Source organism: Grammomys surdaster, unplaced genomic scaffold, assembly GCF_004785775.1.
Source record: "Grammomys surdaster isolate TR1022 unplaced genomic scaffold, NIH_TR_1.0 64, whole genome shotgun sequence".
Classification (NCBI taxonomy): Eukaryota; Metazoa; Chordata; class Mammalia; order Rodentia; family Muridae; genus Grammomys; species Grammomys surdaster.
The window spans coordinates 7,328,562-7,354,075 of NW_021604566.1; the positions used below are offsets into that span (position 1 = coordinate 7,328,562).

At 43.5% G+C, this 25,514-nt stretch overlaps 1 protein-coding gene across 2 annotated transcripts in view; it reads right to left on the minus strand.

Annotated features, from left to right (window-relative positions):
- Lyn (LYN proto-oncogene, Src family tyrosine kinase) overlaps positions 1-18,788 on the minus strand; it is a 112,563-nt gene extending 93,775 nt beyond the window's left edge. For both annotated transcript variants that reach the window (XM_028770338.1, XM_028770330.1), the window contains exon 1: positions 18,551-18,788. The gene's annotated coding sequence lies outside the window, so the exon portion shown is untranslated. The remainder of the gene's footprint in view (positions 1-18,550) is intronic.
- Between the last annotated feature and the right edge of the window lie 6,726 nt (positions 18,789-25,514).

The following is a 25,514-nucleotide window of genomic DNA, read 5'->3' on the forward strand; positions in this document are numbered from 1 at the left end:
AAAGAAAGAAAGAAAGAAAGAAAGAAAGAAAGAAAGAAAGAAAGAAAAAGAGAGAGAGAGAAGGAAAGAGAAAAAGAAAGAAAGAGAGAAAGAGAGAAAGAAGAAAACAAAGGGTGGATGGAGAAAAGGAAGAAAATTTGTGGTGACGGGGGTTAGACAGTTATATCAGTTATAGTGTTTGCCTAGTGTGCACCAGGACCTCCTTAGGTTCAAGCCTCAATAGTAAACAAACAAACAAACAAAAACAGCAACAACAACAACAACAACAACAACAAAAAACCTCTCAAGCACAGTGGCATGTGCCTGTGGTTCCAGCTACTTCAGAAGAGACAGGAGGACTCTTTGAGCCCAATGAGTTTGAGAGTGGCCCAGGAAACATAGCAAGACCTTGGGGGAAATAAAAGGAAAAAAAAAGCTAAAAAATTGAAAGTGCCAGAAGAAGCCTAGTGAAGAACTTCTATGGTCTAAATAATTACTAGTTTCACAAAAACAAAAGTCCATGTTCAATGTTTGTCTAGCCTCTGTTATGTTTGAAAATATCCACAGAATCACAGAAAACCTTCAAAATGAGCATCTAATCATCAGTCACCAACTCCCACATGGCTTCAGATGTGAAGCAGTGGCTTGCTTGACCTTACATGTCTCCCATAGTGAGGATTTGTGCCTCCAGGTGTGCAGGCAGGGCCTGAGATGGGTGTGTACCTACCTAGTAGTCCTCTCTGGTGCAGCCTGTGGAGAAGGAAAGGGCTTTGAAGACTCATCAGGCAGCACTCACTGTATCCTGTGAGAACCCCAAGAAGCTGTGGACCAGTCTGTTCTCCAGGTGAGGGATCCAATTGCTCACCAACACCTCCTCTAAAGGAAACCTGAGAGGAACCTCACTGCCATCATCCTCACAGCATAAGTGGACAACAGAATGGGACAAGACAAGATGACCATAGCATTGCCTTCAGAGTTAGGTTTGGGACAGAGGGCATGGCTCCAAGGTAGAGAATGAGCCCTGGGTTCCATGCTCAACGCGACATAAGAACTGAAAATTTGGTTTCCCCTGCAAGGCTCTCTCCTAGTGATATTTATTCTGAAGTAGACCACACTGTCTTTTGATATCTTAAAGGATGAGAAAAGACTTAATTTAAGTAATTGGCTTAATGGAGGACATGGTAGAGGTTTCCCCATGTTTCCAACAAGGTTTCCAGAATCTGCAGTATAAATTACACCTCAAAAGTCTGCAAAGTTATGTGGGTAACAATAGAAATAGTTCAGTCTAGGAAACATCAGAAACTGTGGACAAATCATATGATGCACTTGCCTGGAATTTCCAGGCTCAAGGGATCCTTAAGTCTTAGCTTACAGGTAGAAGAACCTAGAGACAAGAGCCATCATACCTGACTTAGATAAGAAAATATAAAAGTCGATTGAAAGAACAAAGCCAGAAAAAAAAATTCGTTATTTCTTAACATCAAGTTTATACCCTTTTTCTTTTTGTTATTCTTTTCAAAAGTAAAATAATTATTTGCTGATTGTGATGGTTAATGTCCACTGTCAAGTTGACAGATTTTTACGATCACCAGGTAACACACCCTGGGGCCCAGGAGGGTGTTTTCCAGAGGCTTAAGGAGAGAAGACCTTCTCTATCTGTGAGAAGGTCTCTCCCATGGGTTGTGTGTGATGCTAGACTGAAGAAAAAGGAGAAGCTGAGTCAAGGATTCATTGTCACAACCGGAACTCCCCTGCTCCCTCATACCCTCACTGCCTCACTCCTCCCCTCACCGTGGACAGGCTAACAGTGGGCAAGTTAAACCATCTCTTCCTTAAGCTGTGTCCACCAGGTATTTTATTGTAGCAATAAGAACAGTAACTAACACACTGACAGTAAAACCTATTGAGCGCAGCTGGAGAAATGGCTCATCGAGTAAGAGCGCTTACTGCTCTTGCAAAAGACCCCAGCATTTCCTAACCCATGTCAGGTGGCTCACAACCACCCAAAACTCCCCAAACACAGACACATGTACACATAATTAAAAAATAAATAATTTTGTTTAAAGTTATTTTGAAGGTTTAGAGCATTGTATACCTCTTCAGTAAACTGAGTATTTTGAAGTGTTTTGAAGCCAGGGCTTTTCCATATAAATCAAGGGATATCAGAGTTGAAGAACAATAAAGAAGGAACTACAAGCCAACTGTGACCAGTCTACCAGTATCTTTACAGTCAAGTTCCCAAGAACCACCTCATAGGAAACCTGATGTTTATTTACATGGAAACATGAATTTGGGTTTTCTTTGTAGAACATTAGCTTCATGGCATTTTAAGAAGCATGAGCAGGGTAATGAATGTTTCTAATTAAAAAAAAAAAAGAAATGAAAACCTGAAATACTCCAAAATCTGAAATAGTCATGCACCAAAAAAAGCCACAAGAAGAAAATGTTAGCCCTGATCTCATGCAATAGGTTGCAGTTAAAACACAGGCCCACTGGGCCTCCAGGCTATGGAAGACACACGGCAAACACAATTGGTTTCCTTTTCAGGCTTAGAGCCCATCTCTAAGGTACATATGTTTCAAAAACTGAAAAACAAATTCCAGAGCACTCTAGTCCTAAGTGGTCACTCAGATGTGACACCTCAGCTGTTCTTTACTTGTAAGGGAGAAGGTATGCTAAGACACAATAGAAAGGCTGGTTGATAGAAGCACTGGCTACTTTTAAGACACAATGTTCAATTCCCAGCACACACATGGTGGCTAACTCTACTTTCAGGGAATCCGATGCACTATTCTGGCCTCCTTGAGTACCAGGCACATAAGCGGTGCACTGCTCTATATTTAGCGAAAATGACCATACACAGAAAATAAATAGGTTTAAAAGATACAGTAGAAAACCATTACTTTCTTCCATATAAAATATGATTTTTTTTTTCATAGCAACAAGAATCAAATGACCCAAAGGTTTGTTTTTTTGCTTGCTTGCTTGTTTGTTTGGGTTTGCTTTTTTAAGACAGGATTTCTCTGTAGAGCCCTAGCTGTCCTGGAACTAGCTCTGTAGACCAGGGTAACCCATGTGCACCACCATGCCTGGCTCAAATACACTTTAATACACTGATGATTGCTTCTTATCACTTTGTGAGGAAAAAGAATTGGTTAATGTTGGTATACAATCAATCAGAGAATCTATGTGACCCTTGAACTTATATAAAGCCAATTCTCTGATCAAGTACTGTGGTTCTCCACTTCGTTACTTTAAACAGAAATGAGGAGCCTAGGTGTATACCTTTGCTATATTAGGAAAGGTTGTGTGTGTGTGTGTGTGTGTGTGTGTGAGTGTGTGTATCTTTGTTTATTTATAAAATGTGCAACAAAAAACAAAACAAAACGAAAAACAGAAAACCTACTGTCCCCTTCACACAATGCTTGAGAGTCATCTAAGAATAAAAAATTTTCTGTCAGGCTTGGTGACACTCCTGTAGTCCCAGGATTGTGGGGCTAAGGCAGGAGTACCCTGACCTAATGGCCCTCCTGTGCTACCTAGTGAGACTCTTTCAGAAAAGAAAGAAGGGCTGCAAAGGCTAATTAGACAAAAGGTAATTGCCACACAAGCCTGGCAACCTGAGTTTGAGTCCTAAAAGCCACATAAAGTGGAATGAGAAAAAACAACTCCATCAACCTCCCCATATACAGCACATATACTCACACCTCTAATTCTCCCCTAGCCCATCTCCCGCCCTCCCCCGCCCCATGTGTGTGAGGTATGCATGTGTACAACAAGCTCATGTGCGTGTATGTCTGAGGGCTGATTCATGTGCATGTCCACATAGAGACCAAAGTTTGACCTCAGGTGTCCTCCTTCCTTCCTCTTCTCACAGGACCTGGAGATCACTGCCTAGTAGGCTGGCTGGCCTGTGAGTGCCAGGGTCCATTTGTCACTGTCTCCCCATTGCTGAGATTGCAGACATGCAATGGCGGGCCAGTTTTTATGTGAGTTCTGGGGATCTGAGTTCAGTTCCTTATGCTTTCTCAGCAAACACTTTATAGACTGAATCATCTCCCCAAACCTGCCCTAACCTTTTAAGAGTGAATTCCACTTGGAGTACTCAAAACTCAGCTTCTTAAACAGGTGGTTATGTTGTAAAAATGCAAGACAGGGCAAAGTGATGTGGACAGGGGAATTGGGGAACTGTTAGAATCGAGAAGAGGCTGGGGATGCTATGGTTCAAACAAATCACAACCACCTGGCCAAACATAGTGGAATGTACCTGTAGTCCCTGAGAGACTGAAGCAAGAGGATTGCTTAAGCCCAAGAATTCTAAAACACTTTAGACTGCACACAGCCCATCTGTAAACAGATAGACCAACTGACTAACCAACCAACCAACAGCCAAATGTTTGTAGTCGTCAAAACACTCCCAGGAATTAGTACAGTTCGAATGAGTGTCCCCCAAAGGCCCTCACCTCCAGGGGTAGTGATATTGAGATGTGCTATACAAATCTTTAGGTGACTGAGCCTTCCATGAGATCTCAGGTCACTTGGGGATTATGAGACATTGTTTTTTTCCTTTCTCTTTGCTGCTTGGCTCATGAAGTGTGATTAATACAGCCTCATCAGAGGCCCAAGTAATAACATCACTGTAACTTCGCCTAAAATCTCCAAACCCAGAAAGTAGTGTTTTCTGTGTGTAAGTTCGATACTTTGGGTACTTTGTCACAATAAGATGAAGTTCATATAATTTTATTCTATTTTTATAACAACTAGATGGAATAGCAGCAGACAAGCCTTCGTTAGTACTATTTTATATGACAGAAAATGAAGCCCAGAGAGTTAAAGATACAGCTAATATTCCAACATTGGAATACTGTACACCACACTCCAGTTACTGAATCTCAGCTATGGCATCACACACCCTAGTGATAATGTACATTTACCACAACTTATCTTGGTACTAGTCCCTATCCTACAACCTTTGCCAAGATGAGCAGGAATCCATCTAAGGGACTGTCTCTGCTGTCCTCCTGATATGCCATGGAGGCTTCACTTCCTCCCTTGGAAATCACGCTGCTCTGCTCAGGCTCCTGGTCCCACACTCTCCTCCATTCCAAGGACTCACTCCTTGCCCAGTCCTTGGCAGCACCTGTGGTTGCCAGCAAACACTGGCAATCAGAATGCAGATGCAGAACCTCAGCCTCTCTAGCGAGAAGAAATGCACTGAAGTCAAGGGCTGTGAGCTGTCCACTCATAGGCTCATCATCCCTGCAGGCTGTCACTTTGAAAAGTTACACAGCAAAAATAGCTTCCCCACAACCCCACTGTCTGGTATGCCCATATTTTATTTCAAATGAAACTTTAGGCTTTTCATTCAATTTTTAGAAACACTTTCTCTGAGTACAGCTGCCGTCTCTCAGTATCAGTGGGACGACAAGGTCTAAAGTCTATAGTTGCTCAAGTCTGTGGATGCTCAAATCTGGTATATAAAATAGTGTAGCATTTGCTTATAATCTATGCACATTTACTATGTACTTGAGATCATCTCCGGATTATTTACAATACCTAATACATTATAAGTGCTGTGTAAGTGGCTAACATGCTATGTTATTCAGGGAATAGCAACCAAAAGAGCTGTAGCTGCTTGTACCAGTGCAAATTTTAAAAATATTTTCAATCTAAATTTGGTTACAAATGAAGATACAGAGGCAAGGGTGTGGAGGCTTGGCTTTATATATGGAACAACTCTGCTTTTGAGAACCAGTGGCTATAACTGCCAGCTCATCACATGCATATTTATGAGCGCTGAGCATCCAAGAAATGTTTTCTGAATGATGAATAAATAAAGCACAGCTTCATGGATTAACAAATTCCACAGGTTAAATTATGCTTCTCTTTCCCCAACAAAATCAAACATGCAAAGTAGCCCACACAGAAATCAAACAGTCAGTAATGGAGACGCTGTGATCCTTGACATCAGAATATGGATCTGATATAACCTCAGAGGACAATTTCTGAATCCACAGAGCTTCAAAGGCTGGTGCAGACACTGACACTGTGTCATTCACAGGATGCCTGATGTCAATGAGCCAGTAGAAACAACCCAGTCACACTGGCACATCTGCAGTTGGGAATTAGCTTCACTGTGAGAACTGGTTAGGAGAATACCTACGCATACACGGCTGGTGCCAACTCACTTTACTAGTTAAAGGGTAAATAAAAAGCATTTAAATAAGACTTAGATCAAACTGAAGTGTGAGAAATACAACTGCATAGCCAAGTGTTTAGCAGGGCAAGACCTGCCCTCTCCTCAAATGGCAGGAAGCCCAACATGGGGAGATTCTGGCATCAGCCAGACACACAGCATGAAAATCTGTTTATTTGTGAGGCCAACTGGCTTTGTTTTGCTTTTCAATTCCTTGTACTGTGTTGTCAAAAAAATCTACCTGCCTTGGAAACTGAACTAAAAGGAGAAGTAGGAAGGTGGATGCCTGTGAGACAGCACTGTGGCAGATAGGCAGTCCTGCGTGGGGATGGGCAGGCCCATGCCAGCATGACTGCTTCTTGGTCAGGTTGTCATTGCTCCAAAGCTTGCACTGCGCCAGACATCTCTTTCTCTAACTGCATCAGTTAACATAAGATGCTCCACCCTGAAAAAATCCCCCTGAAGTCTACGAGAAAGACTTCCAACAAGAATATTCTTTCAAGGGGTTGGGGAAATATTTTTCTGTACATTGCTAAGAATCTGAGTTCATATCCGTAGCACCCATGAGAAAAAAACCAGGTGAGGTGACACCTCCCTGTAACCCCAATGTTGGGAAAGCAGAGACCCTTGACTAGCCAGTCTAACAGAAACTATGAGCTCCAGGTTCAATGAGACTCTGTCTTAAGAGAACGAGATGGAGAAAGGATTGAGGAAGGCACCTAGCATCAACCTTTGACGTCCATGTGTACATGGATGTGCACATGAACCCCTCTCAGTGCACCCTCCCACTTGAACACCCACATCCACATAAACAAATAAATAATAAGTATGCATATCTACATTCTTTCAAGCTATGGATGTAGCTTAGCAGTAGCATGCTTACCGGAGAGGGGGAAATGGAATCAATGAGAAACAGCAGAACCATTAGGCCAGAAAATACCTTTAGAAGCCATTAACCTAATGAACTCTACAGGTTCTCTGGGGAAATCCATGACAAACCTCTAAGGACTAAGCCTCTCTGTTTCACAGGTGAGCTCCCTGCAGACAAGCTGGATTGTTTTAAAAGGGAAAGAAAAGAACCTTTCTCCTTACCTACCAGCATAGGCTCTATTGTAGTAAACCTTACTCACTATCCTACCTTCTCTCTACTCATTTCCAGAGTACTATTTTGTCAGAAATCTGCAGGGTCTTACATTAAATGAGGTGACCAAGTGTTCTACTGTGGTAGTTGGTTTGTGTCAACTTGGCACAGGCTGAGACTTAACTGAAAAGAGGGACTTTTGAGAAAATGCCTCCAAAGCACTGGCCTGTAGACAAGTCTGTGAGCGCATTGCCTTGATTGATGATTGATGTGGAATGAGGGCTCACATCACTGTGGACAGTGACACCCCTGGGCAAATGGTGCTGTATGGCACGAGAGAGCAAGCTGATTAAGCCAAGGAGAGCAAGCCAGTAAGCAGCAGTCCTCCAGGGCTTCTGCTTCAGTTCCTGCCTTGAGTTCTTGCTCTAACTTCCTTTGTTGATGAGCTGTCATACGGAAGTATACAATGAAATAAACCCTTTCCTCCCAAAGTTACTTTTGGTCATGAGTTGTTTTTTTTTTTTTTTTAATTATAGCAATAGAAACCCTAAGACATGAAAGACAGAAACATCAGCCACCGTGATAGGCAAGCCTGAGTCAGAAGAAAGATCATTTATCAAACACAGTGACATATCCTCAAGACCACTCTCAGTCCTTATTTCTGCACATAAACTTTTAAAAATTGTTCTTTAGAATTTTTAGCAAAAATTTTATACATTGTATAAAATTTACCCTTGAACTGTTTCAATGTGTGTGACTCAGTGGCACACACATTGCTACCATCTATCTTCAGAACCCTTTTCATCTTGAAAAATTGAAGTTCAGCGCTCATTAAACAATATCTCCCCATCTGCAGCTTCTTAGAGCCCTGGAAGCTCTACCATCCACTGTGGACTGACTAGTCCATGAACGTAAGAGCAACCACACAGTATTTTTCCTTTGGTAACTGTTTCATTCTGCAAACATCCTCAAGTTTCATTAATGTTATATCAAGGGCCAGAATTTCTTTCCCTTTTAAGCTGAATAGCCTACTGTACGTATAGCATACTTCCCATTGCTCTTTGTTTATTCTGAATTACCCTACACTGAACATGGGTGGGCATACATCACTCAAGATCCCCACTTTTGGGTGTACACCCAGACTGGGATTGCTGTGTCATTTCTTGAGGAACTACCCTTAATGGCTGCCCCATTTGACTTGCCCAATATAAATGCTTAAGGACTCCAGTTTCTCCACATCCTGGCCATCAGTTTCTTTTCTCCTTGGTTTTGTTTTCTTTGGTGGTTTGTTTGTTTGTTTGTTTGTTTTTTGAGTAGCCATACTGAGCAACTTTTGTCCTGTTTCACTAACCCTGATAACCATTAGCTCTAAAGCCAGTTTGGAGTCTAGCACAACCTAGAGCCCTTCCCACCAATCTCTGAGGTTTTAAGTAAGCTCCCAGAGGCTAGCATGGCCAGTAAATTTCCAGCAACCCACAGCTAGGAGGGGACAGCCCCAGGGTCATCAGGGAGACACTCCAAACTCTATTCTAGTTGAAGATGAACAGAATCTCATGGTAGTAGTTGTGGTGAGCTCTCAATACACTACACCCAATTATGCATGTGGTTGCTTAGTTTTAACTAAATACTGTTTCCAGTTGTGATGATTCTCTTAATAAGCTAAAAAATATAGGACTGGTCCCAGATTGTTACATCACAATAGTCTCTCCTTTAAATTGAATGGCAAGGATTGGTGACTGTCCCAAAACTTAGATCTCTTACTCAAATGGCGTGTAGATAGTTTGGGCAAGGCCAATGTGGAGTAGTTAGAGTAGCTATCATATGTCCACTTGCAGACCCCAGGTGAAGTCGATGGTTCTAATAACAAGCAGCAAATGGATACTATTTTCTAGCTTTGAATTAACCTCTGTGGAACACCCTTTGAGTCTTTCAGTTACTCACCCACTTCTCCAAAGATATTAAAGTGCTAGCTGCCTCTTGATTCTACATCATAAATACCTTCTTCTAGCCAGTGATGGGACATGCCTTTAATCCCAGAACTCAGGACGCAGAGACAGGACAGATGGATCTCTTTGAGTTTGAGGCCAGCCTTATCTACAGAGTGAGTTCCAGGACAGCCAGAGCTACACAGTGAAACCTTGTCTTGAGAAACCTAGATAGATAGATAGATAGATAGATAGATAGATAGATAGATAGAGGATAGATAGATAGATAGAGGATAGATAGATAGATAGATGATAGACAAAAGTTCTCCTTCCTTTTTAAAAATCCATCATTTTTTTTCACGGACTATCCTGCCTAGACTTATTACAGATTCTAGGACAAGATCTAGTGACATAGCTGGACCACTGTTCCCTCAGGATCCAATCCTGGGTGTTCACAGTATATCTTCCTCCTTATGCTCTTCCTTTTGTATTTCCATCAACACCAGTTAGACTCCCAGGAGATACTACAGAAAAGTTAGCTAAATGGATCACCGAACATCATAGAACTTTCTAAGGAAATGCTCTGGCCAGTCACAATGACACACACATATAAACCCAGAACTCAGGAGGCTGAGGCAGGAAGGATAACAAGTATTAGGTCAGCCCGGGCTACACAGCAAGTGCAAATTAGCCTAGGATACATAGCAAGATATGTATCAAAAAATAAAATAAGTTAAGACTGTTCCTAAAGCAGGACATGATGACACAAACCTATCATCCCGGTACATGGGAAGACTGTGGAGACAGCAATTGAACTGCAGGCTTAGAGTATCTCGTAAGACTTTGTCTCCAAGAAAGAAAGAAAAAACAAAAGGAGGAAACAAAGAGGGAGGGAAGGAAGGAGGAAAGGAAGTGAGTAGAAGGCACGGAAAGGGGAAGGATAGAAAGGGGAGGGAAGATGGAGAAACATTTCTGGGATGCAGCTCACAGTTACTCCTGACTTTTTTTCTAGGGGCCTGGAGAGATAGCTCAGCAGTTAAGAGCACTGACTGCTCTTCCAAAGGTCCTGAGTTCAATTCCCAGCAACCACATGGTAGTTCACAACCTTCTGTAATGCGATCCAATGCCCTCTTCTGGTGTGTCTGAAGACAGCTACATAAACTCATATACATAAAACAATAAATAATTTTTAAAAAGAATATTATGTAACAAGTATTTTCACTCTTTTTATATTGTTTTAGGCATCAAAAGTAATCTAGAGACAGTTCCGTGAACTCCAGAGAATATGTGAGGTCACATCCTTCAGTGGAATCAATCACTCACAGATCACTAAGGCCAACAGCACCTTCCTTACCAGCAGCCTGCATGCAGGCCACTCCAGTTCCCTGACCTCCCTACCTTCAGCAGTCACTGTGTCTGTGGTTCCTTGTACTGCCATTTGTTAATTAAAAACTGTGTGTATTCTGTTCAATTTAAGACCAGCTCGGGCAACTTAGAGAGACACTTTCAAAATCATATATTTTTAACCCCAAACGCATTTATTGAGAGAGGTTCCCATCATCTTGATTTGGGGTACTTTTACTCCTGTTTTGTCATGAAAGAACATCCTTTGTCAGCTTTGTTTTCCCACCTGTAGGCTGACAGGACAAAGGAGCAGACAGCACAGCAGGCTACCCTTTGTGTGTGGGATTTAACAGCATCCTGGGCATTTTACATCCATCTTCCAAGCAGGCACTGGAGCTCAGCACCAGGGGTTTTCTCTGTCTTTCCTCTCCTCCTTTTTCTGGGAGGGATGAAGGAGATCCTTTGTGTCAGTAATATAATCACCTCTGAGTATTTTTAAAGGGATGGAGATTTGGCTTGGTGTTGAATGCTTGCCAGTATCACACAAATATGTAAATAAATAGATGTAAAATAAAATATGGATGAGAGTTGGAAGAGATAGGTAGGTGGTAGAATTATTGCTTAGCACACACAATGCCCTAGATTTAACCACAGTAAATAAATAAATCATCACCCACTCATTCTCCTGAAAAAAAAAAAAACACTATGAAGACTTTAGAATAAAAAATTGATATGAAGAGCTTATAGATGGTACTTCCCACAGATGAGTTTTTAAAGGAATGTTATGTTACCTATCAGTTTGTATTTAGCTAGCTTATTTATTATTTATTTATTTTTAATGAAAGGAAGCATTTTGTTTTGGCATCTAATTCGGAGTGGAGTAGCCCATGAACCATTGGCCCCTCTGCTTTGGGCCTATGACAAAGAGACACATTGTGGATGCAGCGTGTGGCACAGAAAACACACTCATCTCATCACTATGAAATAGAGCGGAGGAAGAGGGAAGCCTGAGAATCAACTAAGAGTCAGCAAGAATGACCTGGCGACCTCCCGTGAGATCCTCCTCCGGGAATTCCCACTTCCTTCACACACACCAAGCTGGGATTGAAGCCTTAAATACAGATACTTTAGAGAACATCCCAAATGCAAGTTATGTCAGGGACAGATTTATACCCACTTAAACATTATAGAATGTAGACATACCTGTATTAAAATATCTCAGGATATTTCACAAATGTATACAATTTTAATGTAACAATTACAAATATTTTAAGACATATTATTTTCTATAATTTTTTTGGAATTATGTAATATGATTACACCGTTTCCTCCTTCCCTTTCCTCCCTTTAATGCCTACCATGCATTGCCTCATGCAGTCTCTCAAATTCATGGCCTCTTTTTCTTTAATTGTTGTTACATGTGTGTGCGCTTGTGTATGTGTTGTTATATGTGTGTGTGCTTGTGTGTGTGTTGTTACATGTGTGTGTGTATTCTGAAACACATAAACATAACATGCTCAGTCAGTATAATGTTATCTGTAAGCATCTGATTTCAGAGCCTACTGCTGGTATTACATAAACTATTAGGGGGCTCTTCCCTGGGGAAAGCTATTTCTCCCACTCTTAGCATTCCTCAGTTGTATTCAGCTTTTAAAGATCACCTTTGGGAGAGGGAGATGACTCCATGGCTAAAGCACTTGCAGGTGAAACAAGGGGCCACAGAATCCACATACATGTGATTCCAGTCTTAAAGGCGGACAGGATTCCCGAAGATGCAGGCTAGAAAGACTAGCTATGCTAGTGAGCTCTGGGTTAGCCTGGGAAACTCTGCCCTAAAAGAATGATGGAGTAGGGCTGTGACTAAGAAGTCCCAACCTCGGGCCTCCGTACATGTTCACACACACACAAACACATGATGGGGGGAGGATGGGCATTTTGCCATATAAGGAAGCATAATCAAACGCTATTTGAGGCATTTACATTTGGAGGCATATTCCTTTGTATGGACATGTTGCAGGAGGTTCTGATGTTTAGGTCCTGTTCCCCAGTTAGTTCTTGATCGATCAATAAAGATGCCAGGAGCTAATTGCTGGGTGGAAGGAAAGAGGCTGGAGTTCCAGGTCCCCACAGACAATCTAGCAGATGCAGAAGAGGGAGATTTTCACCATGCTTCAGAGGGAGAAAAGGTGACCAGCCATGTTGAGATCTCAGGCAGAGCAGCCATAGGCTGTTTCCCAGGCAGAGGTTAGAAACGCAACTAAAGCTGAGGGAAGTTTTGGATTGCTGAATAAGGAGAAGGTAACTAAAGCTGAAGGCAGATTTATGGTGCTGAGCAAAGAGTATTGGGAAGGGCATGCTAGCAGTGAGAGATTAGAAGCTCCCAGCAACTGAACCAAAAGACAAGTTGAAAAATAATGCGTGCGTGCGTGCGTGCGTGCGCGCGCGTGCGTGCGTGCGTGCGTGCGTGCGTGCGTGCGTGCGTGCGTGCGTGTGTGTGTGTGTGTGTGTGTTTCATCACAGGACCGAAGGGAACCTGGATGAGGCTGGTAGTTCAGTCCACCCGCAGCATAAAGCAGGTAGCAAAAACTATATGCTACATGGACACATGCCTCTTAATTTGTATTTGAATTGTTTGGTTTGGTTTTTAAATGGGATCTTACTTGGTCATACTGCTTCTAAACTCCAGAGCTCAAATAACTCACCTGCCTCAGCCCCTTGAATAGCTGGTACTACTGGTCTGTATCACCCCAGCCAGTTGAATCTGTATTTCTTTAATAAATCTCCAGCCAGACCCAGGTTTCCCTCTGTTCACTTGCAGCCCAATAGAGCTCTCCAAGTGGGCTCAGGAGGACTCCCAACCACCCTGATACAAAAGAAAAGTTTCTCAGTAATTTTCTGATGGCCTTTTGTTTGTCTGATTGTTTTTTTATGTGCCATAGGCATAATTTAAATATGCTTTTAAGACAGAGATTATGCTTGTGGAGGTTTGACAGTACTGCTGCATTCCAAGAGTTTAACAAAAGACTATAATTCAGGAGCTCTAAAAACATTCTTAAACTACTGTAGTCAAGATCTTGTATTGTGAGAACATTTAACGATTGCGAAATCTTACTTTGAGTTTCCATGAAGGGAAATTTCAAAACCTACATCTTTCTGGTGCTGGAAAAATCAAGACTGTATATTTCAAAATATACAACTTCCTGCTGGAGGTTTTTGCCTGGGAAGAGTCTGCCCCCTTCCACCCTCTGGTTTACTTTCCCTCTCTCTTTTCCCTTCCTTCCTCTATCCATCTCCCTTGTCTCCCTCCAAGGAAAGCTGGCAATGAACCTGCAGACCAAGCAAGGCTGATAGAAGGAACCCCAAGGGAAAAGGAATTCTGAGTGGTTTGAAGGGAGGGGCCCCACAGGCAAATGACTGGATGATGCAGGGTGTGGAGGGTATCACTTCCTTTGTGTCTTCTCCCTCTGGCTGAGTTCTGCTCTCAGCAACACAGCTTTCCCGTGGAAAGCAGAAGTGGTCCTCCCTCTCTGGAGAGCCTCTGAGAGACCAGTTTCTCCATTCCCTTGGCCTCATGGGACATAACAGTTACAGGAAGAGTGGGGCATCTACTTAGACCAGGAACTAAGTAGCCTTCAGGACTTCAGGAACCAGAGGGAACACTGAGCCACCTTTGCAGCCTCCCCTGTGGATTCTGTGCTCTCAAAAGTATTACCTTCAAATTTGTATAGCTTCACAACCAATGTTTTCCTAGTACAAAGAGAGGAGGGAACTAGAGGACGTGTGTTCAAAAGTAGCTTCCAATCAGGGTAGCCTGGAGTCAGAAAGGTGACCATGGACATTTTGGATGCTTACAAAAAAAAAAAAAAAAGAAGAAGGTGGGATTGGGCACAAGAGGGAAATAATGACTTTGAAGTATAAACTGTTGGAAAGAAAATAAAACAAACTGAAAAACAGTCCAGGCTACATGCATAGGAAGGCACCTTCTTGGCCAATAAGACATTTAGGAAACTGTCTCTCAAACTGGTGTGGGAGCCAGGCATGGTAATACACATCTGTGCTTAGAAGTAGGCAAGCTTTATCAGATTCCAGGGTCATCCTCAGCTTCATAGTGAGCTTGAGGTATGTCTGGGACGTTTGAGACCAAGTCTTGAAAACAGGACAAATGACTGTGATTTTCGAACCTGTGTGGTTTTCTACAGCCCTATTTATAACAACACCAATTAGGGATCTCAGCCTTATGAACTGTGATTGCGGGTGCTAATGTTTGCGGGTACAATAATGAGAACAAGTATAATCTCTTTCCATAACTGGTCAACTAGCATCATGCCAATCACGGGAGTGGGGAGGAATGTCTTTGTAAAAAGGAAAGAATCACCCTGAAAAGATGTCAACAGTTGATCAAACACAGTAAAATCAGCAGGACATCCAGAGAACTGTGTCCCAATTGTAAACACAACTTTCAGGAAGCAGTTTCATGGAAAACAACAAATTCGATGGCTTATCCAATAAGAAGGATGGAAGATGAGAGCCAGAGCAAAAGGAAGAAAAGACTGAATGACTAAGAATGAAGAACTAAGGCTACAACAGACTGTACTTGCCGGAAGTTGAGATAATTATGAGAGCTTGTTACTCAACTTTACAGGAAAGTCCTTCTAGCTATCTCAAGACAAAGACAAGAGAAGGCATGAGTCTTGACACTGACCTGTTGTACACTTTCTAATCCCTCAGGTAACACTCCATTTTCTACATTGAGTGTCTCCCCTCAAATGGGATCTTAAACGTTAGAAATGACGACAGAGTTCAGTTTCACAATTTAAGCATCGGGAAACTAGGCAGCTGTAGAAAAATTTCAGTACTTCTGACTGGAAAAGAAGCTTCCTCTTCCATTTCCTTCTCTTCATTAAAAGACAGGAAGCAATGACTATACATGAGCCCTGGGACGCTGGCTTGCCCATAGCAGACACTAAGAAAGTCAGACACATGGTCTTCTACACGGGTCTTACGGGTTTTCTATTTTCATCGTGAATGGTGCTCGTATTCTAACAAGCCGAAGGAGCCGGTGGAGTTCATAAACAAGCTATTCCTAGTGATGGCAGAGAGAATTCTTTTGACAGTCCTTGGACATTTCTGCTTAACTAGTAAGTGTTGTAACCAAGACAGTTACAGCTGATACACAGGTTGTCACCATAGCAGTAATTATGGATGGTCCACACCTAACAGGAAACATTGCTGAAAATGTAGAAGATGGTTTCCTGAAGACCTACTTCTACATATCCCCATAGTTTTAAAACATTACCAAATAAGTAAAGAAAATTACTTAGTAATTCCATTTCTCAAATGTGTATTAAATAGTAAGTTTATTTTAAGTAATCGACTACTGGCAACGTAGGGAAAACATACCTATAATATCCAAAGATCATTTAACCTTTTAACTCAGACAAGCTCCTGAATCCCTTTCTTCATGTCTGCCCTGGCTTATCCTATAGGGAACCATGAGGAGGTCCAAATAAAGTCAGCACTGAGAAAGCCTCAGAAGTCATGGATAAGCTAATTAATTAATTAGTTAATTAATTAATTAATTAAAATAAAGTATCATCTTCATTGCTAAGAACTGCTTAGAAAGGCTCCAGGCTGGTTTTATCGCCAACATGTCATTGGTTAATGTCCTTCAACATTGTGTTATCTATGTATCTGAGGAATCATTGGTCCCAGTGAGCTGTGACAATGTCTTATGCTGTATGTGTGTGCATATTGTATTCATATTTATGAAATCAGTGCAGGTTTATACATGATCATATGGCTTCAAGTAGTATCTCTGTAAGAACAAGCTCCAAACTCAGATGTTTCTGTAATTTATTTCTGAATACAAACACTGCTGGAACTACAAACACTGTCTTGAAAGTCTCTGATTTGCAAAGCCATACAGGACTGCTTTTTCTGCTGAAAGGAAGCCACTGACCATAGAAGGGGAATATCACAAAGCACCCATAGACTCTAAGATAAATTAGGGTGACTGCTTCTAAAGAAACTATCTTACCAAGCCACAGAGAGAACAGTCCTGACCAGGGGTTTCCATCTAGGGTTCTGGTGCTATTCTTCAGTGTCCTCCTACCCTTGTTACAGAAACCAAGAAAGAAGGGGTCAGAAGCCCACAGCTCAGTGTATCCAGTAGGCAGCCTTCCTTCCTCCTTCCAAGTAATCTTCACTGAGCACTTATCAAGCACCAGGCACCAGGCCTTCATGTTGGACACGACAGATAACACTGTTGTCTTGGCATTGACACTGTCGGCATGAAAAGCCCATGAACATGGGCATATATCAATATAAGTGCTGCTGCCCTGGAGAACACTGACTCAGTCCATGGCCCAAGTGGCTGGTCCAAAAGTTCAGCTCTGGCAAATGGTGCCTACACCACAGCTCAGTATTCCTGGCTCTTGACCTCTCTTCCTTCACATCTGCTGTCCTCTTCCCTGGCTCAGAAGGTCACTCCACTTACACACAGCCCAAGAGGCTCATCACCAAGGCTCTTGTAAGCCAAATTTTAAAAACAAACCCACAAATCACCCTGCCTTTCTCCAAATGAGGTCCTGGATAGGCAGCAATCTTAGGAGGAGGAGAGTTTCCTCTCACTTAAGAAGGGCTCAGGAAGCTCCTGCACCCCACAGGGCAGAGCCTATTTCCCTAAAATATGTTATGGGTGTTGACTGCATTGAAAGAAAACACCCTACAGCCCCCTGAGCTTCAGAGCAAAGAGTCTATCATCTTGTACGTTTAGGTCTTAGGGCCTCTCCTTGAACTGAGGGGATCTGAGAGACCTCTAGGGCAGCACACCTTTCAGGTATTTATTAAATAGATTTTCAAAAGTCAGCTAGCTTACTCAGACATGTGATCTCAGGTTTAACAATCACCAAACTGCCAACCACCAAAGACCTCCGTTTTTTGTAGAAAATCAATTGTTCCAAGTCACACTCACAAAATGCGGAGAATGTCTGGGGACCTTTAGCGTACTAAATCTATGAAGTAGTTTCACTGTCCATCAGGAGGAATCCCAAACCGGGAACTTCAATAATCCGCAGTCACACACAAACTAAGAGACTGCATGGCCTAGATTCCTACCTGTACTCTGAGCAACAAGGAAGTTGGGCGGATTAGACATAATTAACACAAACACGGGTACTCTAAGAAACCAAGAGACAACCAGAAGCATCCAGAATAGCGGGACTATTGGGGAAAAAAAACAATACACAAATTGCATAGGGAAGCCACTACAGCCAGCCAAGATAGGGCAGGCGAGTGGGAACTGTCGCATACACCCTTCCCCCATTCTGAAGGAAAGACGTCCCTGAATTCTTAAAATAACTCTAGCTTCCTCTTGGCTAAGGCGTCGGACTACTCCACTGACAGAAGCCGAACTCCGCGGGAGGTCGAGCTCCAGCCTTGGTGGCAGCCGTTCGACGTCACCACCTTGCTTTGAGTCACCAAAGACCTTAGCCGTCAGCCAACCTTAGAGAGGGGCTGGGGTCAAACTACCCTTCTCATCCCTGGGGACCTAGGGTCCGGCCGGGAGCCTAGATACTGGATCCCAGGTGACTCTCGAATCCCCACCGCGCTGCGCTCCCTTTTGGAGTGGACTCCGGCTTCCCTGCCATGCAAAAGAACCTAGAGCCGGGCATGCGGGAGGCTGACGCCAAGGACCCAGGGGTGCCCTCCCCGTGCGCACCTCCCACCACGCCTCCGAGCCGCTCCGCTGAGGACACCTGCGGAGTCGCCGCCCCCGCGTCCCCGCTCGATCGCCCGGGCGAGTCACAGTCTCCCCAGGTTGGAGGAGTCTGGATGCTCTCAACACCCGAGGCGAGCGCCAGCGCCTCCGAGTAACAGTGCGCAACCTCTGCTGCCTGCGCTGGGGCTGCACCGAAACCCTGGGTCCGGAGCCAAGAAAGCAACCTGTGCTCCGGTCAATGACCTAGCTCTGTCCCTGCCCTGTCCACCCTACCCGCCCACTCTGCGCTCAAGCCCCCGACTCACTCGCTCGCGGTGGAAGTTTTGGGGCGGCGGAACTCCACGGTGACTTCGGTTAAAAGCTGAGCACGCGACGGGATAGCCTTGCGGGGCCCGCCTGGGAAGCAGCTGCGGGCCTGGGTCGTAGGACGCGTGGCCCGGGCGTGTGAGCACACTGCTCGGGGACAGTGCCCAGCCTGCAGCACGCTACTAGCTGCAGAACCTCGGCCGGGAGGCGCCCAGGCCCGGCTCGGTGAGAGAGGAACTGGCTGTTGCTGGGCTCGGCCGAGAGGTCCCAGCTACTTCCTGGTGCTCGGATTTGCATACTGTGCTGGGAGGGCGGGGAAGTGACCGTTTGGTTCCTGTCCAAGGTTTGGTATTTGGTGTGGCCGTCGCTCAGGGTTTTCCAAGCAAACAGACTTTGGAGACCCATCATGCAAGTTGGGAGAGTGGGGGCAGCCTCAGAAACAGCAATCTCCCTTAGGGTTGCATGGAAGATCTGAGGGTTCTCAAGGGTCGTGAAAATGTTCACCCCACTTCGCAGTTCCTTTGGCCCCAACTCCTCAACGCATTGTGTGCCTGGGAGCAGAGGCAGTACGCTCTGATCACTGTGAGTGTTTGGAGCTACGGGTGAGTGAGGGGGCTACGGTACGAGGAGTGGGAATCTTTGCTTTAACAATCAAAGCATCAAATTCCTTAAAAAGGTGTACAAGGAGCGCCCAAGATATTCACTGGAATGAGAAATGGGAACTCGCTGTGGAGTTAAAAGGTGTGTCAATAGCTGAAAGCCTCCAGGAAAATGAAGCTAAGGAAGACTACTTATCAAGAACTGCCCTCTGTAGCAGGCTTGCATTGATTACCATGTGGTCCTGGTAGCTGTTACTGCATTGCTAACAAACACTGTGCTCTTGTGTCTCTATGTGTACACAGTGCTTGGCATACTGTAGGTACATAACCAGTGCTTGTTGTAAGACTGCTTGTTCAAACCCAAGTTTTGACTTGATAAATGTCCCTTACTGAACCAAGGTGTACAATTAGCCTCAGTCACTATCTGACTTCTGTTTTCTGGGATGCTCTAATTGCAGTTCAATAGGTCAGAACAGCTACCTTGTAACAAAGTCCAGTACAGCCTTGTTACTAAGGAAGGAAGACTAACATTTGCAAGAACAATGTTACATCTTATTTTGTTGTTGTTTTTTTTCCAGACAGGATTTCTCTTTGTAACTCTAGCTGTTCTCGAACTCACTCTGTAGACAAGATTAGACTCGAAATACAATCTGCTTCCCAAGTACCAGAATTAAAGATATGCACCAGCATTGCCTGGCCCCTCCATTTTTCAGTCAACCAGGGACTATGTAGATGAAGATGGTGCCAGAGATTATAATGGAGCTGAAAAATCTGTATCACCTAGTGATGCCATAGCTGTCATTGCTCTTTCAGTGTGACAGTGCAAGGCAGCTCTACAGTGTTTGTAGTGATGCTGATTCCAACAAGCCCACTCTACCGTTGTTTACCATGACACCTGGTTGCATCAAGGACATAAAGTGAGTGACCTGTACGATGTCCACCAGAAGACAAAATCACACTTCTCAGAGTGTCCTCATCACTAAGCCACAGGAATATCTCCTCAAACGAGAACACTAGGAAGGTAGTTATTCCTATAATGAACACTGTTATTGTCACTGTCCTGCTGAAGAGTAGTCAGTGGGTTACCCTGGAAATTTGTGGTGCTTATGAGATGTTATCTGTCAAGTATCCTATAGAGCACTGGTTCAAAACCTGTGCATGCCAACCCTCTTGGGGGGTTGAATGACCTTTCATGTAGGTAATAGGAAAATACATATATTTAAAATATGGCAAAATTACAGTTCTGAAGTAACTATGAAAATAACTTTATGGTTGGGGGTTCCCACAACATAAGGACCTGTATGAAAGGATCACAAGGGTGAGAACCACTATGCTGGAGGAATTCACCATGGAGAACTCACGTTCTGTGCTTTTCTGAATGACCTCTTCAGTACACTGGCTCTAAGTAATAACATTCTTACATTGAGTCCTTGAACTCTTGGCTAATGACATGTGGCAAAGAAGAATAAGATTAAATTATTTGGCACTGACTGCCACTGTTGCCCCTTCTACTCTCCTGGGAATTTTTCTCCAGAGGTCCAGATCTCTGAGCCCAGCATGCAGCATGGATACTTTTTAAAAACTCGTTGCACAAGCTCCTGTTTGACTTCTGTGAGAAGGGATGTAATGGAAACTGAGACTCCCTTGTATGCTTTCAAGCCTAACTAGAGACCTACGTGATCCAAATGGCAAAACCACAGAGCAGCACTGACAGACCAATCAAGTCATTCTCTGGAGGAAATCCCAACTGTTCTCAAGGTCCCTAGATCGCTCTAGAAAGATATCATTGGGAACCATTGGTAGAGACTCTGCCAAATGCAAGTTGCCTATTTTGATACAACTGGCATAAAACCTGTTGGTTTTAGAAAACAGTGCTTCAAAGATGAGAAAGTTCACTTTGCTGGAAGGGTGTGGGAGAATTTTCCAAGAGAACCAGGAGTAATGGTTCACCCAGATTTTCTGGGAAGGAGGTGATTAGTGGCTTCTTTGTCATAACCCCCACCAGGATATAGGACAGGCTCTTTAATGAGACTCTTACTCAATCCTCACAACCATGCCCTACTTTTACACTACGTAAGTAAAAAGGCCTCACCATGAATAGGCAGGTTGCCTGAATTTCTTCTGTAAAGTGGAAGTGTTGGATTTGAACCGTGTACTGTGTGGGTGACATTGAAGCTTTTAATTCAGTCACCTTCCCAGCCTGAAATGCCACAGACACAGCCTCACTAAGACACCCCAGCCCTGCTCTGTTTCCCAAAGCAAACAGGGAAGTCCAGCTTCAAACCATGTTAGTCTTCTGACATTATGAAGGAGCAAACAAACTCCCTGAACACTACATTATTAAAACTGAGCCACATCCTAGTGATCATGACACCAATAACATAATTATAGCCTGAATCTTATTAAAGTTAATCCGACATTTGATGACACACAGAAGTGTACTGCTCAGTAACTACACCAAAACAGTGAACTACACATTAAAAATTGCCTCATACAGTCAGATTAGAGGTTTCTAAGGTCTATCAGGTGCTGTCTGGAAGGTAAGAAGAGGAACCAGTGTGCCCGAGTTTCTGCTCTCTTTGAGGGAGTGAGGCTCCAGTGGCCTCAGATCTTCAGCATGGACGCCTGCCTCCTTATCAAGCTGGCCTCATGACCTTGGTATCTGTCCTAACATCAGTTCAGATTCTACAAATGCCAAACCTGGTTTCTAAGTGGCCTGATCTCTAGAGATATGTGTTTTAATTTTTTAGGTAGACATAATTTCAGAATTACAAGACTGTGTCGAAAGTAACACATGGAATAGCATATATCCTTTGCCCAATTCCCCTGCTATTAGCATTTAACCACACTTTTGTTCCTTTGCACTCTCCCATCTCTCCCTTCCTTCCATCAATCTCTCTACCCACAAATGATCTGAACTGCTATCTGAAAACTAGAGGAATAATAATCCTTTCCCTCTAAATATTTCACCCTCTATTTCCTAAGATAAGACATCTGTGACTGGAGAAATGGTTCTGCAGTTAAGAGCACTAGCTGTTCTTGCAGAGGACCCTGGTTTGTTTCCCAGAACCCACATGATGGCACACAGAAACATCAGTTATTTCATAGAATTCTTTCTGAGCTCGGCATTCCCTCTTGAGATTCAGATGATATCTATCTGGTAGGGCACCTCTATCATAAAGTGCTTTTTTTATTCTTAGTACAGGAGGGCATCCAGAGGCAAAGGGGGAACGTCATTCCATTTGTCCCACTACTACTAAGGTTAACTTTGATCACTTGGTTAAGTGGATCAATTAATTCCTTTCAGAGAGGAGCATTGAGAATATAACTTTTCCATTTCTCACCAAAGTTTTACCCATGACTTTGAGCATTCACTGATAATCCTTGCCTGGATCAATTATTATTACACAAGATTGTCAAATGTTACGTGCCTATGGCTTTTGAATAAAAAGCGCTAACTGGAATTTGATTGTTGGTTAAAAAAAAAATAACTGACAAAATCAAGGAGAAAGCCTCCCCACCCCCGACCCCAATCAGCCAGTGTTCAGAGTAGTTTCCCAGCATCATTTAGTCAGGGGGCTGTCAGCACTGTGAAAATAGCTGGATGAAGGAACATGAAGCGGGTACTGGGAGGAGGCTGGTGCTCTCTGGCTACAGAAAGACATTTCCCTTAGGAAAAAGCATGGCCACCTCCAAAAGTAACCCTGATAACACAGACTTTGATCTGAAAACATGGAGAGACACTTGATTCCTGCTGGAAGATTATTGCCCTGCAAGTCAAAAGTGGCAGATAACTCTGATAGCACACAGAGATGGGGGTGGAGGGGCAGAAATTTCAGGGAGAGACTCCATGGGTAAAGGGAGAATGGCAACCCCGTTCTCAGGCACGATCAGGAATCCTGCATAGACATGCAGGGTCACAACTACAGAGGGAGTAGTCACTGCGGGCGCCACAGTGGTGCTCTCTTCCCTCCTTCCCTCCTCCTCCTCTTTATCCTCTTCAACCTCCTCCTTCTTGTCATCCCCCTCCTCATCTTCCTCTTCTTCTTCCTACTCCCTCTTCATTTATTTCTTTTGTTCTCCCTCTTCCCTCCTGTGCCAGAGATCAATCTCAGGGCCCCATACAGGTTAGCCAAGGTTAGGCTATCACTCTACAGCTGAGCTCCATGCCCAGCCCTAACTGTGATCTTCCAAGTTCTCCTCCTCTTGGGTTGTTATGTATAATGAGAGGTGGCATGAGCCTAGGGTCTGGAGGAAGACCTTGGCAGTAAGCTGGATTTTGCTCTCAGATCTCTAGGGGATGGTCTTTAGTCCAGGACCCTCCTGCTTCTTCCAGGCTGTAGCCTGACCTCAGCATAAGCCTCCTGACTGCTGCTCTTTTTTTCAGTTCTAAAAATATAGTTGTCTGTGTTCTATTCATATTCTGCTATCCCCCTTTTATTTCATATTCCAGAGACTAATTTCAAATATTGAAGAGATTTAATCTTCCGTGAGCCTGACCACCACCCACAGTAGGGCAGCCACCCAGGACGGCTTTCTTAGAAAGAGTATCTGTGTACTTACTCATGTCCAACATGGCAGTAATTGGAAAACACAAACCTGTATTTGTTTCCAGGAAAAAAATAAGAGTCTTTAGCATAAATTACTTACAGATGCAAAGAATTATTATTTTTTTTTAAAAGAAACAGTCTACAAAAAAAATTGTAATAAGTATTATAAAATATCATCTGTGCTGGCTAGTTTTATGTCAACAAGCTAATGTTATTTGAAAGGAGGGAACCTCAATTGATAAAATGCCTCTGTAATATTCTGATGTAGGGCATTTTCTAATTAGTGATTGATGGAGAAGGGTCCAGTCCACTAGGAGTGATGCCATCCCTAGGCTGATGGTCCTGGGTTCTATAAGAAGGCTGAGCAAGCCATGGGGAACAAGCCAGTAAGCAGCACCCCTCCATGTCCTCTGCATCAGCTCCTGCCTCCAGGTCTCTGCCCTGCGTGAGTTTCTATCTTAACTTCTCAGTGATTGCTTTGGCCATGATGTTTCATTACAGCAATAGTACCGCTGACTAAGACACCATCTATGCATGAGTTCATCAAATGCTGATTTTTTTTAGCAGGAAAGCAGTGACACTGCTCTGGTCTTGACAGGGGTCTTAGCACATGTTTGACTCAGCTCATGTGCTCAGACCACGGACATGCTGTGATGCACTTAGGAGTATCTGTCAAGGAGGAAACACTTCTCTGGTGATTTCCCAAGAATGGCTTTCCATTCATTTCCATTACATGACATGGATGTCATGTACCATTGTCACTTGGCAGTGGCATGGCATCTTATCTGAGAAGCCAAGAACTGTGTTTTCTACTGTGCTACTGTTTGTTCACTGTCATAAATGTGGCAGTGAAATAACACTAACCATAATTTAGGAGTGATGTACATGGATGTTCCAGCCCCCTTCTCAACGTGAAAATAAGTCCAGCCTTTGCCCTGAGCTTAGGTGACTCCATATTGATATCAATTTTTATAGCAATCCTTTTTGTTTGTTTTTAACTTCACATTTATTGAACAGTTTGCAATACAACCTGAAACTACTGAATCCCAAATAGATGATTTTTCACTTTTTAAACATTTGAGTTGCTTAGGTTTCAGCACCAACAGACCTGATAACTCCCTGATGATGACTTGACATTAGTTTGACAAGTCTTCCTCCACTAGGAGTCCACTTGCTTAATAGCAGGTCTATTCTCCCAAAAGACAGCTTACTGCCCTTCTTTCTGGATATTCTGGGAAAAGCAAGTGGTGGTAGCAAGAGAGGTGTCCGTGCAGCAGCCCACACAGCTCTCCAGGCAGTTTTCAGTACAAGAGTCTAGGCAATCTCCTGGCTTTTCCATATAATCATCTCTATATAGCTCCATGAAGCAGTGTTGTGAATCATGCCTTCTGCATGCAGGCACTGACACCCCACTCTGTGCTTCACCCAGCTTTGCCACTGTTGGTAGAGAGTGCTACCCTGGCCTGTTGTTTTTTGAGACCAGGTCTTGTGACATAAGCAAGATGGCCTCAAACTTGTAATTCTCCTACCTCTACCTCCAAGGTACTGGATTTACAGGCATAAACCACCATGTCCATTCATATCAACCCTTCATGCTGAGCCACTAAGAGTCATTTGGAGTCTTCTTAATGCTGTTGCCTCTCATTCATGGGTCCACCTTCTCGGGCAGCCCTATTTCCACTCATTAAGACCCTCCTGTGTGCTGGGAGGGAGAAGAGGTGTTATATTAAACTCTTTCTTTCTCTTATTTTTTCTTCTCCCCTCCCTCCCTCCCTCCCTCCCTCCCTCCCTCCCTCCCTCCCTCCCTCCCTCCT